The 13258-nt window shown below is 43.9% G+C and overlaps 1 long non-coding RNA gene across 1 annotated transcript in view; it reads right to left on the bottom strand.

Annotated features, from left to right (window-relative positions):
• The window catches only part of LOC117975206 (uncharacterized), a 30062-nt gene extending 25092 nt beyond the window's left edge, over window positions 1–4970 (bottom strand). Inside the window, exon 1 of the long non-coding RNA XR_010112567.1 lies at window positions 2429–4970. This is a non-coding gene — a long non-coding RNA (uncharacterized LOC117975206). The remainder of the gene's footprint in view (window positions 1–2428) is intronic.
• Window positions 4971–13258: the final 8288 nt, after the last annotated feature.

Below are 13258 nucleotides of genomic sequence, written 5' to 3'. Positions count from 1 at the left end.
AACAAGAGCAAGACTCCATATCAAAAAAAAAAAATTAAAATTTTAAATCTGATGTTTATAGTCCCCACTGCCCTTGAGTTAGAGTCCACCTTCTTTAACACGGTTTACAGGGCCTCTGTGATCCTAGTCGCTTCTTTCTTTGGCCTTGTCCTTCCTCTCCATTCCCCTTATAGACACCTCAGGGCTGCCCCATGCTCTAAACTCCAGCCACACTGCATATTGGTGAACTTTATGCACTGAATCAGCATTGCTGTCTCTGGTCTCTAACACTCATACCTGCTGTTTGCTCTTTAGGGATCCCCCCTACTCCACAGCTTGACGGCAGAGCAGTGACCAGAATATATGCTCAGGAAGGCCAAAGAGATGAAGCCGCAGCTGCCTCTTTTTTTTTTTTTTTTTTTTTTTTTGAGACAGTCTCATTCTATTGCCCAGGCTGGAGTGCAGTGGTGCGATCTCGGCTCACTGTAACCTCCACCTCCCAGGTTCAAGCAATTCTCGTACCTCAGCCTCCCAGGTAGCTGGAACTATACAGGTGCACCATCACACCCGGCTAATTATTTTTTGTCTTTTTTTGTAGAGATGGGGTTTCGCCATGTTGGTCAGGCTGGTCTCGAACTCCTGGCCTCAGGTGATCCACGCACCTCCGCCTCCCAAAGTCCTGGGATTAGAGGCGTGAGCCACCGCGCCCAGCCAGGCTTGCTTCTCTGAGCCATACCCTTCTGTTGGAACAAGCATCCTTTCTATTAAAAGCAATAAATCTCTTATTTAAGTGGCAGATGGTTTAGATTGTTACTTTTGCTTTCAGCAATCCTCTAGAAAAAGAAGGAACTTTAAGGTTGAGAACTAACTTCTAGCAGCTATGCAGAAGTTCTGAGAGGTGACTCGTGTTTTTTACATCAAGACCTCCACAAAGGCCCCTTCTGTCATTGAGTCAAAGTTCTAGCGACCTAGGTTCATCCTCAAATGTGTAATGAAAACCTGTGAATCACTTGGACCCCACTTCCCCTCCCACCCTGGGTCCTCCACCCCACCTTGCTTTGGTTTTGCTTGGGGAGAAAGTGGTCTCTACACAATATGTCTCTCTCCCTGTCAGTCTGCAGGATGCTCAGCAGGGGCACTCCCTGAACGCGCCTGCTCCCACAGCATGTGCAAAGGCTTCACACTTGGATTGAGGGTTATACATTTCTTCATGGACATCCCCAAACAACACAGAACAGAGACAAGGTTTCTGGTCCTTTTGGAATGTCCACACCATTCCCATTCTTCAAAATCTGTCACACTTCCAGATAGTTCCAGTGAACAATGAACTCTCCCCCTATGCAGTAACAGTTGATTATTCAATTTAACACTGAATTATATATTCTCTGGAACTGTTCTCTAACAACTATGAGGCGTTTTCAACGGTAGTTGAATGGAAAAATACCAAACTGGGAGTAAAAAGATCTGGCTTCCAGGCCAGGCGCGGTGGCTCATGCCTATAATCCCAGTACTTTGGGAGGCTGAGGCGGGCGGATCACCTGAGCTCAAGAGTTCGAGACCAGCCTGGACAACATGGTGAAACCCTGTCTCTACTAAAAATAGAAAAATTAGTCAAGCGTCATGGTGGGCGCCTGTAATCCCAGCTGCTCGGGAGACTGAGGCATGAGAATCGCCTGAACCTGGGAGGCGGAGGTTGCAGTGAGCCGAGATCGGGCCACTGCACTCCAGCCTGAGCGACAGAGCAAGACTCCGTCTCAAAAAAAAAAAAAAAAAAAAAGATCTGGCCTCTCAAGAGGCCGCCACTAACTCTCTGTGTAACCTTGAGCAAGCCAATGTTCTGGGCCTTGGTGCTTCCTGCAGGGTAAGAGGAGGACTGCCGATCTCTAAGGATCTTCCGTGGTCTATGGGTTTATGACTCGAAACTCCTCAAAGCGCAGGAACACAAGCCACATCCCTTCTCAAGGCCAGACACATACTAGGACCTCTATTAATACCTGAATAAAAACCACGGATGAAGAGCTTGCCTGGCCCTGGCATTTCTATACCAAACCAACACACCATGGATCATTGTGTCTTCCCTGGGACAGACCCTCAGAGCCTACAAGTGAGTCTACAACTTCACTGATACAGATCTATTATTCCTTAGCTTAGACTTCCATCTCTCCAGATCAACCTTCAGGAAAACTAGGAAACTATCAATAATGATTTCAATTGTCGGCTTCAAATTCACCTTATTTCTTCTACCCCAGCATGCCTTTTTTGTGGCAGCACTTAGATTCTCATTCAGAAAACAAACGCATTCATGCTGTACCAGTGATTTGTTGGGGAAACTGCCTCGGCCCCACCACCCAGATCCCCCACGTTCCTACCAAGTAAGCCAAGTGACCATGTGAAGAACTGACTGACACCCAGAGGAAACTAATAAAGAAAAACAAATAAAAGCAAATACCTTTCCAGGAATCTCACTTGGAAAACCAAGTATAATGGCAAAAAACAACCAAAAAAAAAACCCGAATGTTTTCAGCGTTGGGGGTGTAGACATCTCGAGAGCTGGTTTCCGAAGGCACCGCACCCCAGACAATGTGCTACAAGAGCCTCCCGGCTGCTGTGTCAATGAAGCCTTTCAGGCCCTCCACACTGCTTCACTTGTTCCCTAAAGTAGTGCTTTCTGGAGGCTAAACTCTCAGCTGGCGAGAACAGTGAACTCTGTGCCATTTGTCTATCAACTCCTTTAAAAAGAAAAACCTCCTGTACGGCTCTCTTGTTTTGCATTTTCTATTCTGCACTCCAGTACGCATAACGACACACAGAAGAGGCAAGGGCCTCTTTTAAAACCGTGAAGAAAGAATAAATTTGAAAGCACCCAGAAGCCTCTGCTTTCAGCTATTAGAGAAAAGTTTGCATCCCATAGAAACCAGCACTAATTAAAAAAAAAAAAAACTCAGTCCTCAACCCTGGGAATCAACAATAAGGGACTCTTCAGGGTGTGGAGTAACAAAAAAATTTAAAAACAAAAAATAAATGTGCACAGCCCATCTATCTTTTCCAAAATGTAAAGCCTTCCAAAATGTAAAAATAGAAATATTTTCACATATGAATTTTACCTCAATAAAGTAATTTTTAAAAAATCTTTTTAGCCGGGCACAGTGGCTCATGCTTATAATCCCAGCATTTTGGGAGGCCGAGGCAGGCAGATCACGAGGTCAGGAGTTCAAGATCAGCCTGGCCAAGATGTTGAAACCCCATCTCTACTAAAAATACAAAAAATTAGCCAGGCATGGTGGTGCACACCTGTAATCTCAGCTACTCGGGAGCTGAGGCAGGAGAATCGCTTGAACCCAGGAGACAGAGGTTGCAGTGATCCCAGAGTGAGCCACTGCACTCCAGCCTGGGTAACAAGAGTGAAACTCAGTCTCACAAAAAAAAAAAAAAGAAGAAGAAGAAGAAAACAGGAAGTGCCTTCCATAATTCCAAATACAGTATTGTTAAATATTAATGTATTATGTCCAAATAGTTCAGTGAATTTCAAGTTTTCATCCAGATGAATGGAGTTCTTCATATTCATTCAACTAATAAATATTCCTTGAGCATCTACTACATGCTAGGCATTTTTACAAGTAAAAACAAAAGTAGACAAAAATTGCTGTCTTTATGGACTCTATATTCTAGTAGAGGGCAGAAAAGCCAGTGACCTATAAAAGCCAGTGACCAACACTTGTGTTTTTTAGCTGACTTATTCTTGGGTATTTAAAAGAGATCTTGGGCCGAGCAGTGGCTCATGTCTGTAATCCCAGCATGTTGGGAGGCCGAGGTGGGCGAATCATCTGAGGTCAGGAGTTTGAGACCAGCCTGGCTAACATGGTAAAACCCCATCTCTACTAAAAACACAAAAAATTAGCCAGGCGTGTTTGGCGCACGCCTGTAATCCCAGCTACTCGGGAGGCTGAGGCAGGAGAATTCCTTGAACCTGGGAGGCGGAGGTTGCAATGAGCTGAGATTGCGCCATGGCACTCTGCCTTGGGCAACAAGAGCAGAACTCCGTCTGAAAAAAAAAAAAAAGATCTTGAAGTTCAAAAATTATACAAGTCTGTTATTTTCCTAGTCTTTTCTCCAATCCAAAGAAAGATAAACCTAATTGGTATTCCTTACCACTACAACAATCAGGACCACTGAAGTGAGAGGGAAGGAAGCTATACAAGGACGTATTTAAAGCTCATTACTTAAACAAAATGAAAACATAAGATCCAGAGAGTTCTTTTTATGTTTATTTAAGAGCTTCAGAAAGGCTGGGCAGGCTGGCACATGCCCGTTGTCCTAGCTACTCGGGAGGCTGAGGCAGAAGGATAGCTTAAGCCCAGGAATTTGTATCCACCCCAGGCAACATAGTGAGGCCTCATTAAAAAAAAAAAGGAAAGAAAAAAGGGTTTTAGAAAATATAATCTGATGCACAGATTATAGAGTTTTGCATTTTTAAAAAATAGATCTAATTGATAAGACAGCAAAAAATGAATATGTGGAACCCAGCAATTTCATTCCACATACACACTAGAGCAGTAATCAGCAAACATTTTCTGCATAGAATTAGATACCAGATATTTTAGGCTTTGCACGCCATCCAGTCTCTGTTACAACCACTCACTAGGCCTGAAAATGGCCTTAGGTAATATATAAATGCATGAGCGTGGCTGTTCCAATAAAACTTTACTTATGGACACTGAAACTTGAATTTTCATGTGTCATAAAATATTAGTCTTTCCATTTTTAAAAACCATTCAGAAATGTAAAAACCACCTTAGTGTCTGGGTCATACAAAAAAAAGGTGGAGGGTCCACGGGCCAGACCATGGTTTGCCAATCCCTGCTCTAAAGAACTCTTACAGGCCAGGCACAGTGGCTCGCACTTATAATCCCAGCACTTTGGGAGGCCAAGGTGGGCAGATCACGTGAGGCCAGGAGTTCAAGACCAGCCTGGCCAACATAGTGAAACCCTGTCTCTACTAAAAATACAAAAATTAACTGAGTGTGGTGTCGCGCATCCGTGGTCCCAGCTACTTGGGAGGCTGAGGCACGAAAACCGCTTGAACCCAGGAGGCAGATGTTGCAGTGAGCCGAAGTCGTGCCACTGCATTCCACCCTGGGTGACAGAGCAAGACTCTGCCTTAAAAACAAACAGACAAAAAGAACTCTTACATACACATAACTCAACTACACATGAGAATGTTCATAACATCATTATGTGAATTAGCAAGTATGCAGATACCAAAAATGTTGGTAGACAAAAACTGGAGTTACATGTATCAACATGGATGATCTTACAAACCTATTTAAGAGAAAACACAAATTACAGAAGAACAGTTACAACGTCATTTGTATACAAATTTTAAATATGCAGAAATTATATATTACTGAGCATATTTAACATATATAATAGAAGTCTGAACAGGCCATGCGCAGTGGCTCATGCCTGTAATCCCAGCACTTTGGGAGCTGAGGCAGGTGGATCACTTGAGGTCAGGAGTTCAAGACCAGCCTGGCCAACATGGCGAAACCCCATCTCTACTAAAAATTCAAAAATTAGCCAGGTGTGTTGTCGTGCACCTGTAACCCTAGCTACTCAGGAGGCTGAGGCAGGAGAATCACTGAACCCGGGAGCCAGAGGATGCAGTGAGCCGAGATTGTGCCACTGCACTCCAGCCTCGGTGACAGAGTAAGACTCTGTCTCAAAAAACAAAAAGGAATGTTCCACATCAAACTCATTTACCTGGGAATGACGTCAGGGGGAGGCAGGAGAAGGATACAACTGGAGAAGGGTGCACAGGGGGCTTCAACTGCATTGTTGATGTTTCATTTTTTAAACTGAGTGACAAGTCGATCAATGTCCATTCTTGATACCACTGTGTACCTTAAATATTTAATAATAAATAAAAAGAAATGTGCAGTTTTGGGGGTTTTTTTGTTTTGTTTTTTGTTTTTTTAGATACAGTCTCGCTCTGTCACCCAGGCTGGACTACAGTGGCATGATCTGGGCTCACGCCCAGATCCTGAGTATCTGGGACTACAGGCGTGCACCACCACGCCTGGCTAATTTTTGTATTTTTAGTAGAGTTTTACCATGTTGGCCAGGCTGGTCTCGAACTCCTGACTTCAAGTGATCCACCTGCCTTGATCTCCCAAAGTGCTGGAATTACAGGCATGAGCCACTACGCCCAGCCAGGAATGTGTAGATTTAATGTGAATTTAGCAAATGGTTTGTCCTATTTGAGGGCAGAGGTGAGGTCAGCTTATATTAACATATCCAAAAACTTGGTTTGAGCCCAGATTTCTGACACTAAAAACAAAAAAATGCCCCATTTGTTTCTTTTCTTTCTTTCTTTCTTTCTTTTTTTTTAGAGATGGAGTCTCGCTCTGTCACCTAGGCTGGAGTGCAGTGGGGCAATCTTGGCTCACTGCAAGCTCCACCTCCCGTGTTCACGCCATTCTCCTGACTCAGCCTCCTGAGTAGCTGGGAACACAAGCGCCCACCACCACGCCCAGCTAATTTTTGTATTTTTAGTAGAGACGGGGTTTCACCGTGTTAGCCAGGATGGTGTCAATCTCCTGACCTCGTGATCCACCTGCCTCAGCCTCCCAAAGTGCTGGGATTACAGGCGTGAGCCACCACGCCCAGCCTGTTTGTTTCATTTTTTAAAATTGGACTGAACCTTAGGAGAAAACAGAAAATTGTACTACATTCTTGCATAGCTAGCTAATGTAAATAGCTTCAAGCAACAAACTAGATATTATTGATCCGTTTCAAAAGAGCTGAGGCAGGCTGGACACGGTGGCTCATGCCTGTAATCCCAGCACTTTGAGAGGCCGAGGCAGGTGGATCACCTGAGGTCAGGAGTTGGAGACCAGCCTGGCCAATGTGGTGAAATCCCATGTCTACAACAAAAAAATACAAAAATTAGCTGGGCATGGTGGCGCGTGCCTGTAGTCCCAGCTACTGGGGAGGCTGAGGCACAAGAATCACTTGAACCCGGTAGGTGGAAGTTGCAGTGAGCCAAGCAGAGATTGCACCACTGCACTCCAGCCTGGGCTGGAGGTTTTTTTTCATCTCGAAAAAAAAAAAAAAAAGAGCTGAGTCAGATTCTGACTTGTCTAACGGACTCAGTCGTGATGTTTTGCCTGTCTGCTCCAAGTTCCCCTGTTCCAGACACATCTCTCACAGCATTACAATGATCTACATGCCCTAGGAATAGCGACTTTCCATCATCTGCCTCATCAGAGCAAATAGAAGTGTAAGTGGCAATGACGTTAGTGTTTGTGTGTGTGAAAACCTAGTGCGAATTTTCCCCTTTCTCTGGCAAAAGCTCACAAGCCATCATTATAGAAAAGCAGAAGAAAAAACTGCTTGTTCTGCTTTTCCTGACCTCAGAAGCAGTAGTTGTTAAAACTCTTTAAAAAAAAAAAAAAAAAAAAGATGGGGTCTTGCTATGCTGCCCAGACAGGTCTCCATCTCCTGGGCTCAAGCAGAGCTGGGACTACAGGCACACCACCACACCAAGCAAAACTGTCTTTTGATTTAAAAGTACTTAAATACTTCTTTAAGGGTCTCCTATAGTCACTTATCTTCCAGTTACCTAAATCATTAGCTTTTTTTTTTCCTTCAGAGACCCCCCTAAGTCACATCCGTTGCAATTATCGGGCAGGTACTGCCCTCTAGTGTTTATACTTTTATAATAAAAATTTTACACACTACCCTTTTAACTGACCTCAAAGCATGGAAAATCTGTCAAAAACTAAATAATATCCTATTAACCCAAGATTTTTCACCTTCACACTACTGGCATTCTGATCACCCTTTGTTGCGGGGCTGTCTTGTGCACTGTGGGACGTTTGGCAGCACCCCTGGCATCTCCCCACTTGATGCAGTAGCACTCCCACACACATCCCGATGTGACAACCAAAAATATCTCCAGACACAGCTAAATGTCCCCAGGGGAACAAAATCACCCCTGCTTGAGATCCACTGTATTAGTCTAAAGGTTGTCCAAAACATTCACATTAGACCTGAAAATTGTAAGGGAAAAGGGCTTCTCTGGGCTAATTCCTTTGAATGAGATAAAGAACTTCATTTCTGCATGAAAAACAAGGAGGTAGAGAATTAAGATTTTCAGCTCCCCGCCTCCACGTACCCGCAAAGTCCTGGCCATTGGGACATTTTTTATGCCTTTAGCTTTCTGTTCCACCTTTACCTCTTAGACCTCTTCACTTCCTTTCAAAGTGCATCACAAACAAAGCTTGCCCTTCTAGCCAAATGCAGAGAATGTGGTAGGGAAAAGGAAGAAGGGAGGTCTGAGCATTTGTACTCAAAAAAAGGGCTCTGGCCAGATGTGGTGGCTCATGCCTGTAATCCCGGCACTTTAGGAGGCTGAGGTGGGCAGGAGTTCAAGACCAGCCTTGGCAACATGGCAAAACCCCATCTCTACTAAAAATACAAAATTAGCCGGGTTCAGTGGCAGGTGCTTGTAGTCCCAGCTATTCTGGAGGCTAAGGCACGAGAATCCCTTGAGCCTAGGGGGCAGGGAGGCTGCAGTGAGCCAAGATTGCCCCACTGCACTCCAGCCTGGGCAACAGAGCAAGACTCTGTCTCAAAAAAAAAAAAAAAAAAGGAGAGGGGCTCTAGCAAAGCGTTGAGGCTCAGCATTAATAAAGCAGCCAACCAGGAACCTGTATTGATTGTCAGTCTAATATGAAAATTCTTATCAAATATCAAAATAAGTTTCAAATCTGGCTTTTAGAAAGATATTTAGGAGGGTTTATTCCAATCTGCTATGAATGATTATTCTTCATACAAATGCATTATGCTTATAAACCTTGGTTCTGTGATTTTTTTTTTTCCAGACGGAGTCTCACTCTGTCTCTCAGGCTGGAGTGCAGTGGCACACGATCTCAGCTCACTGCAACCTCCGTCTCCCGTGTTCAAGCAATTCTCCTGCCTCAGCCTCCCAAGTAGCTGGGATTACAGACGTCCGCCACCACACCCGGCTAATTTTTGTATTTTTAATAGAGACGGGGTTTCACCATGTTGGCCAGGATGGTCATGATCTCTTGACCTCGTGATCCGCCTGCCTCAGCCTTCCAAAGTGGTGAGATTACAGGTGTGAGCCACCGTGCCCGGCTAGTTCTATGAATTTTAACACTTGCAAATTACTGAGAACTTGATATTTAAAAAATAAAAAAGGAGTTTGGACTGTCACTAACTTCCTCCCCTCATCAAATTTCTCACTGACTTAGTTGATTTCACTGAAGAACTAAACAAAAAATAAGAATAATCGGGCCGGGAGCAGTGGTTCATGCCTGTAATCCCAGCAGTTTGGGAGGCTGAGACAGGTGGATTACTTGAGGCCAGGAGTTTGCGACCAGCCTGGGCAACATGGTGAAACCCCGTCTCTATTAAAAATATAAAAAATTAGCCAGGCTTGGTGGTGCATGCCTGTAATCCCAGTTTCTGGGGAGGCTGAGGCACGAGAATCATTTGAGTCTGGGAGGCGGAGGTTGCAGTAAGCAACCTGTATCAAAAAAATAATAATTTTTTTCTGTCTCAAAAAATAATAATTTTTTTTTTTTGAGACAGAGTCTCGCTCTGTCGCCCAGGCTAGAGTGCAGTGGTGCAACCTCTGCTCACTGCAACCTCCCTGCCTCCCGGGCTCAAGTGATTCTCGTGCCTCAGCCTCCAGAGTAACAGGGACTACAGGCACGCACCACCACGCCTGGCTAATTTTTATAATTTTAGTAGAGACGGGGTTTCACCATATTGCCCAGGCTGGTCTTGAACTCCAGAGCTCAAGTGATTTGCCCTCCTTGGCCTCCCAAAGTGCTGGTATTACAGACATTAGCCAGCATGCCCGGCCTAAATACATTTGTATAATTAAAAATATTTCATTCTTTATTAACATTTTCAGACCTAATTTTTTTTATTATGTAGTGAAATTGAAAGTCGTATAGCTCTACAATTGTCAAGCTCTTATTAGCAGACCCTTGAAATGGAAATCTGTTTTAGCTACTGTAATGGTTAATACTGAGTGTCAACTTGATTGGATTGAAGAATGCAAAGTATTGATCCTGGGTGTGTCTGTGAGGGTGTTGCAAAAAGAGATTAACATTTGAGTCAGTGGGCTGGGAACGGCAGATCCACCCGTAATCTGGCACCCTAATCAGCTGCCAGTGCAGCTGGAATATAAGCAGGCAGAAAAATGTGAAAAGAGACTGGCCTAGCCTCCCAGCCTACATCTTCCTCCCGTGCTGGCTGCTTCCTGCCCTCAAACATCGGACTCCAAGTTCTTCAGTTTTGGAACTCGGACTGGCTCTCCTTACTCCTCAGCCTGCAGATGGCCTATTGTGGGACCTTGTGATCGTGTGAGTTAATAAACTCCCCTTTATTCTCCCATTAGTTCTGTCCCTTTAGAGAACCCTGACTAATACAGCTACCCAGAGCAGTTTGTGATCACTGCCCGATCTCTTCTTCAGAGGCTGTGGCATTATTGACTCTGTTTTTACTGGGTTCATCCTATTCTCTTTCTCTCTCTCTTTTTTTTTTCTTTTGAAACAGGGTCGTGCTTTGTCACCAGGCTGGAGTACAGCAACATGATCTCAGCTCACTGCAACCTCTGCCTCCTGAGCTCAAGCAATCCTCCTGTCTCAGCCTCCAGAGTACCTGAGACTACAGGCACGTGCCAACTCACCCTGCTAATTTTGGAGGGGGCACAGGGTGGGATGGATTTGGTAGAGACAGGTTTTGCCATGTTGCCCAGGCTGGTCTTGAACTCCTGGGCTCAAGCCATCCACCAGCCTTGGCCTCCCAAAGTGCTGGGATTACAGGTGTGAGCCACCGCACCTGGCCCCATTCTGATTAATGCAATTAGAAAGTCTTCTAATCATACAATAAAGCAAAGTGCAAATAGTTCTTATGCTTTCATCTTTAAAGGGCAACCAAATGATTTAGAATATATATATTTGAAACTATAACCTAGAAAAGTCATATGACTTGGTAGTAAAAAGCTAAAGCAAAACACAAAATCTGGAAATATATCATTCTGATCACAGAGAGAGGAGAGGTATATGTCACCAGATATTAAAAGGATCTTTTTTCAGTTATATAAAAAAGTCAAGCTATTCTGGAATATGCAATTATTTAAAACATCCAGAAGTTTTTCTAAAAAACAAATTATGGTAGAAATTTGTTTATATATTCATTGCTAATTTCTTAGCACTTTAAATCCCTTAGGTGAAGGAAAATTCCTTAGGTTTTTATATTAAGGAACTGTGGCAGGCAGAATAATCCCTCCTCACCCTAAGAAGTCCATGTCCTAATCCTCAGAGTAAATATGTTACCTTACAGGACAAAAGGGATTTTGCAGGTGTGATGAAGTTAAGGATTTTGAGATGGAGAGATTATCCTGGGCCCAATGTAATCACAAGAGTCCTTATAAGTAAAAGAGGGAAACGGGAAAGTCAGAGTCAGAGATGCTGGAAGTGGAGGTCAGCGTGGTGCAATAGTTAGCTTTGAGATGAAGGGGGGCCATGAGCCAAGGAATTCGGGCAGCATCTAGAAGCTGGAAAAGCCAAAGAACAGATTCTCCCCTAGAGCCCGCAGAAGGAACACAGCCCTGTGGACACCTTGATTTTAGCACCGTAAGATCCATTTCCATCATCTAACCTCTAAAACTGTAAGACAATTAATTTGTGTTAAGTGGCTTCATTTGTGGTAATTTGTTATAGCAACAATATGAAACTAATACAGGAGCATTTTATTAGTCTTTTAGTACTTTGACTATCCCGTTCAGTCAGAATTGTGGCATTTAAATAATTACATCTCATATATATATGTTTTTTTTTTTTTTAGATGGAGTCTTGCCCTGTCGCCCAGGCTGGAGTGCAGTGGGGCGATCTCGGCTCACTGCAAGCTCCGCCTCCTGGGTTCACGCCATTCTCCTGCCTCAGCCTCCCAAGTAGCTGGGACTACAGGCACCCACCACCACGCCCAGCTAATTTTTGTCTGTTTTTTTGTTTTTTTTTTTTTTTAGTAGAGACAGGGTTTCACCATGTTAGCCAGGATGGTCTCGATCTCCTGACCTCGTGATCCACCTGCCTCGGCCTCCCAAAGTGCTGGGATTACAAGCGTGAGCCACCGTGCCTGTCCAATTACATCTCATATTATCACGTTGGCTATAAAACTGTATGCACCCTTTTTATGGTTGCTAATAACAATGTTTTTGCTCAAATATACTTGCTATTTACCTTTAAGTGAATAATGTATTCCAGAATTAAAATCCAGGGCAAATATACACACAATAAGGAGCACCACTCTAGCAATGCAAGACACATTTAGTAGACATGACACATGCATTTAAATATGTGGAAAATTCTAAGCAGCTACCTATCAAATCTCAAGAGATAAAGTCCAGCAGCCCAACCACACTGGCTGTTAAACAGGCTGAAATTTGATTCAGAAAATAGAATCTGATTCAGAAGACAAAAATGGTAACGTTAACAATGCTATTTTGATGTGACCCTTTAGCAGAAAGCTGACCTTTTCAACAGTTGTTAAAAAGCAAGGTATGTCTGTAGGAGAGAGCAGAGCTTGATAAATGAAGAAAACAGGTCTATCCCCATAATATAGAGAGAAATCACTGACAATTTAGTCTCATCTTGTTCCACTATCATTTTAACAGTGGAAGCTGCCACTGCGAAAGCTCGCTGCATGGCACCTGTTAGGCCTCATTCTCATCTCGCAGTTCCCAGAATTCCTCTTGATTGCAGCATCCATACACTCTTCATTTTCCTGCAAGGTATTATTTGGACACTCTTCAAGAATCCTTTTTTTTTTCTTTTCCCCGAGATGGAGCCTCACTTTGTTGCCCAGGCTGGAGTGTAGCGGCGCAATCTCGGCTCACTGCAACCTCCTCCTCCCGGGTTCAAGCGATTCTCCTGCCTCAGCCCCCCGAGTAGCTAGGACTACAGGCGTGCGCCACCACACCAGCTAATTTTTGTATTTTTAGTAGAGGCGGGGTTTCACCATGTTGGCCAGGCTGGTCTTGAACTCCTGACTTCAAGGGATCCGCCCACCTCTGCCTCCCAAAGTGCTGGGATTACAAGCATGAGCCACCACACCTGACCCTCTTAAGGAATCCTAATTGCAACTTTTAAGGCTTGTAATTCCTCCAAATAACTAAAGCAATAGCACATACTCTAAAAAGAAAACTTTTCTTCCTTTGCCAATATATTGACAAATTTGG

Source organism: Pan paniscus, chromosome 1 (genome assembly GCF_029289425.2).
Source record: "Pan paniscus chromosome 1, NHGRI_mPanPan1-v2.0_pri, whole genome shotgun sequence".
NCBI lineage: Eukaryota > Metazoa > Chordata > Mammalia > Primates > Hominidae > Pan > Pan paniscus.
This window is presented reverse-complemented; position numbering and strand designations above follow the sequence as displayed.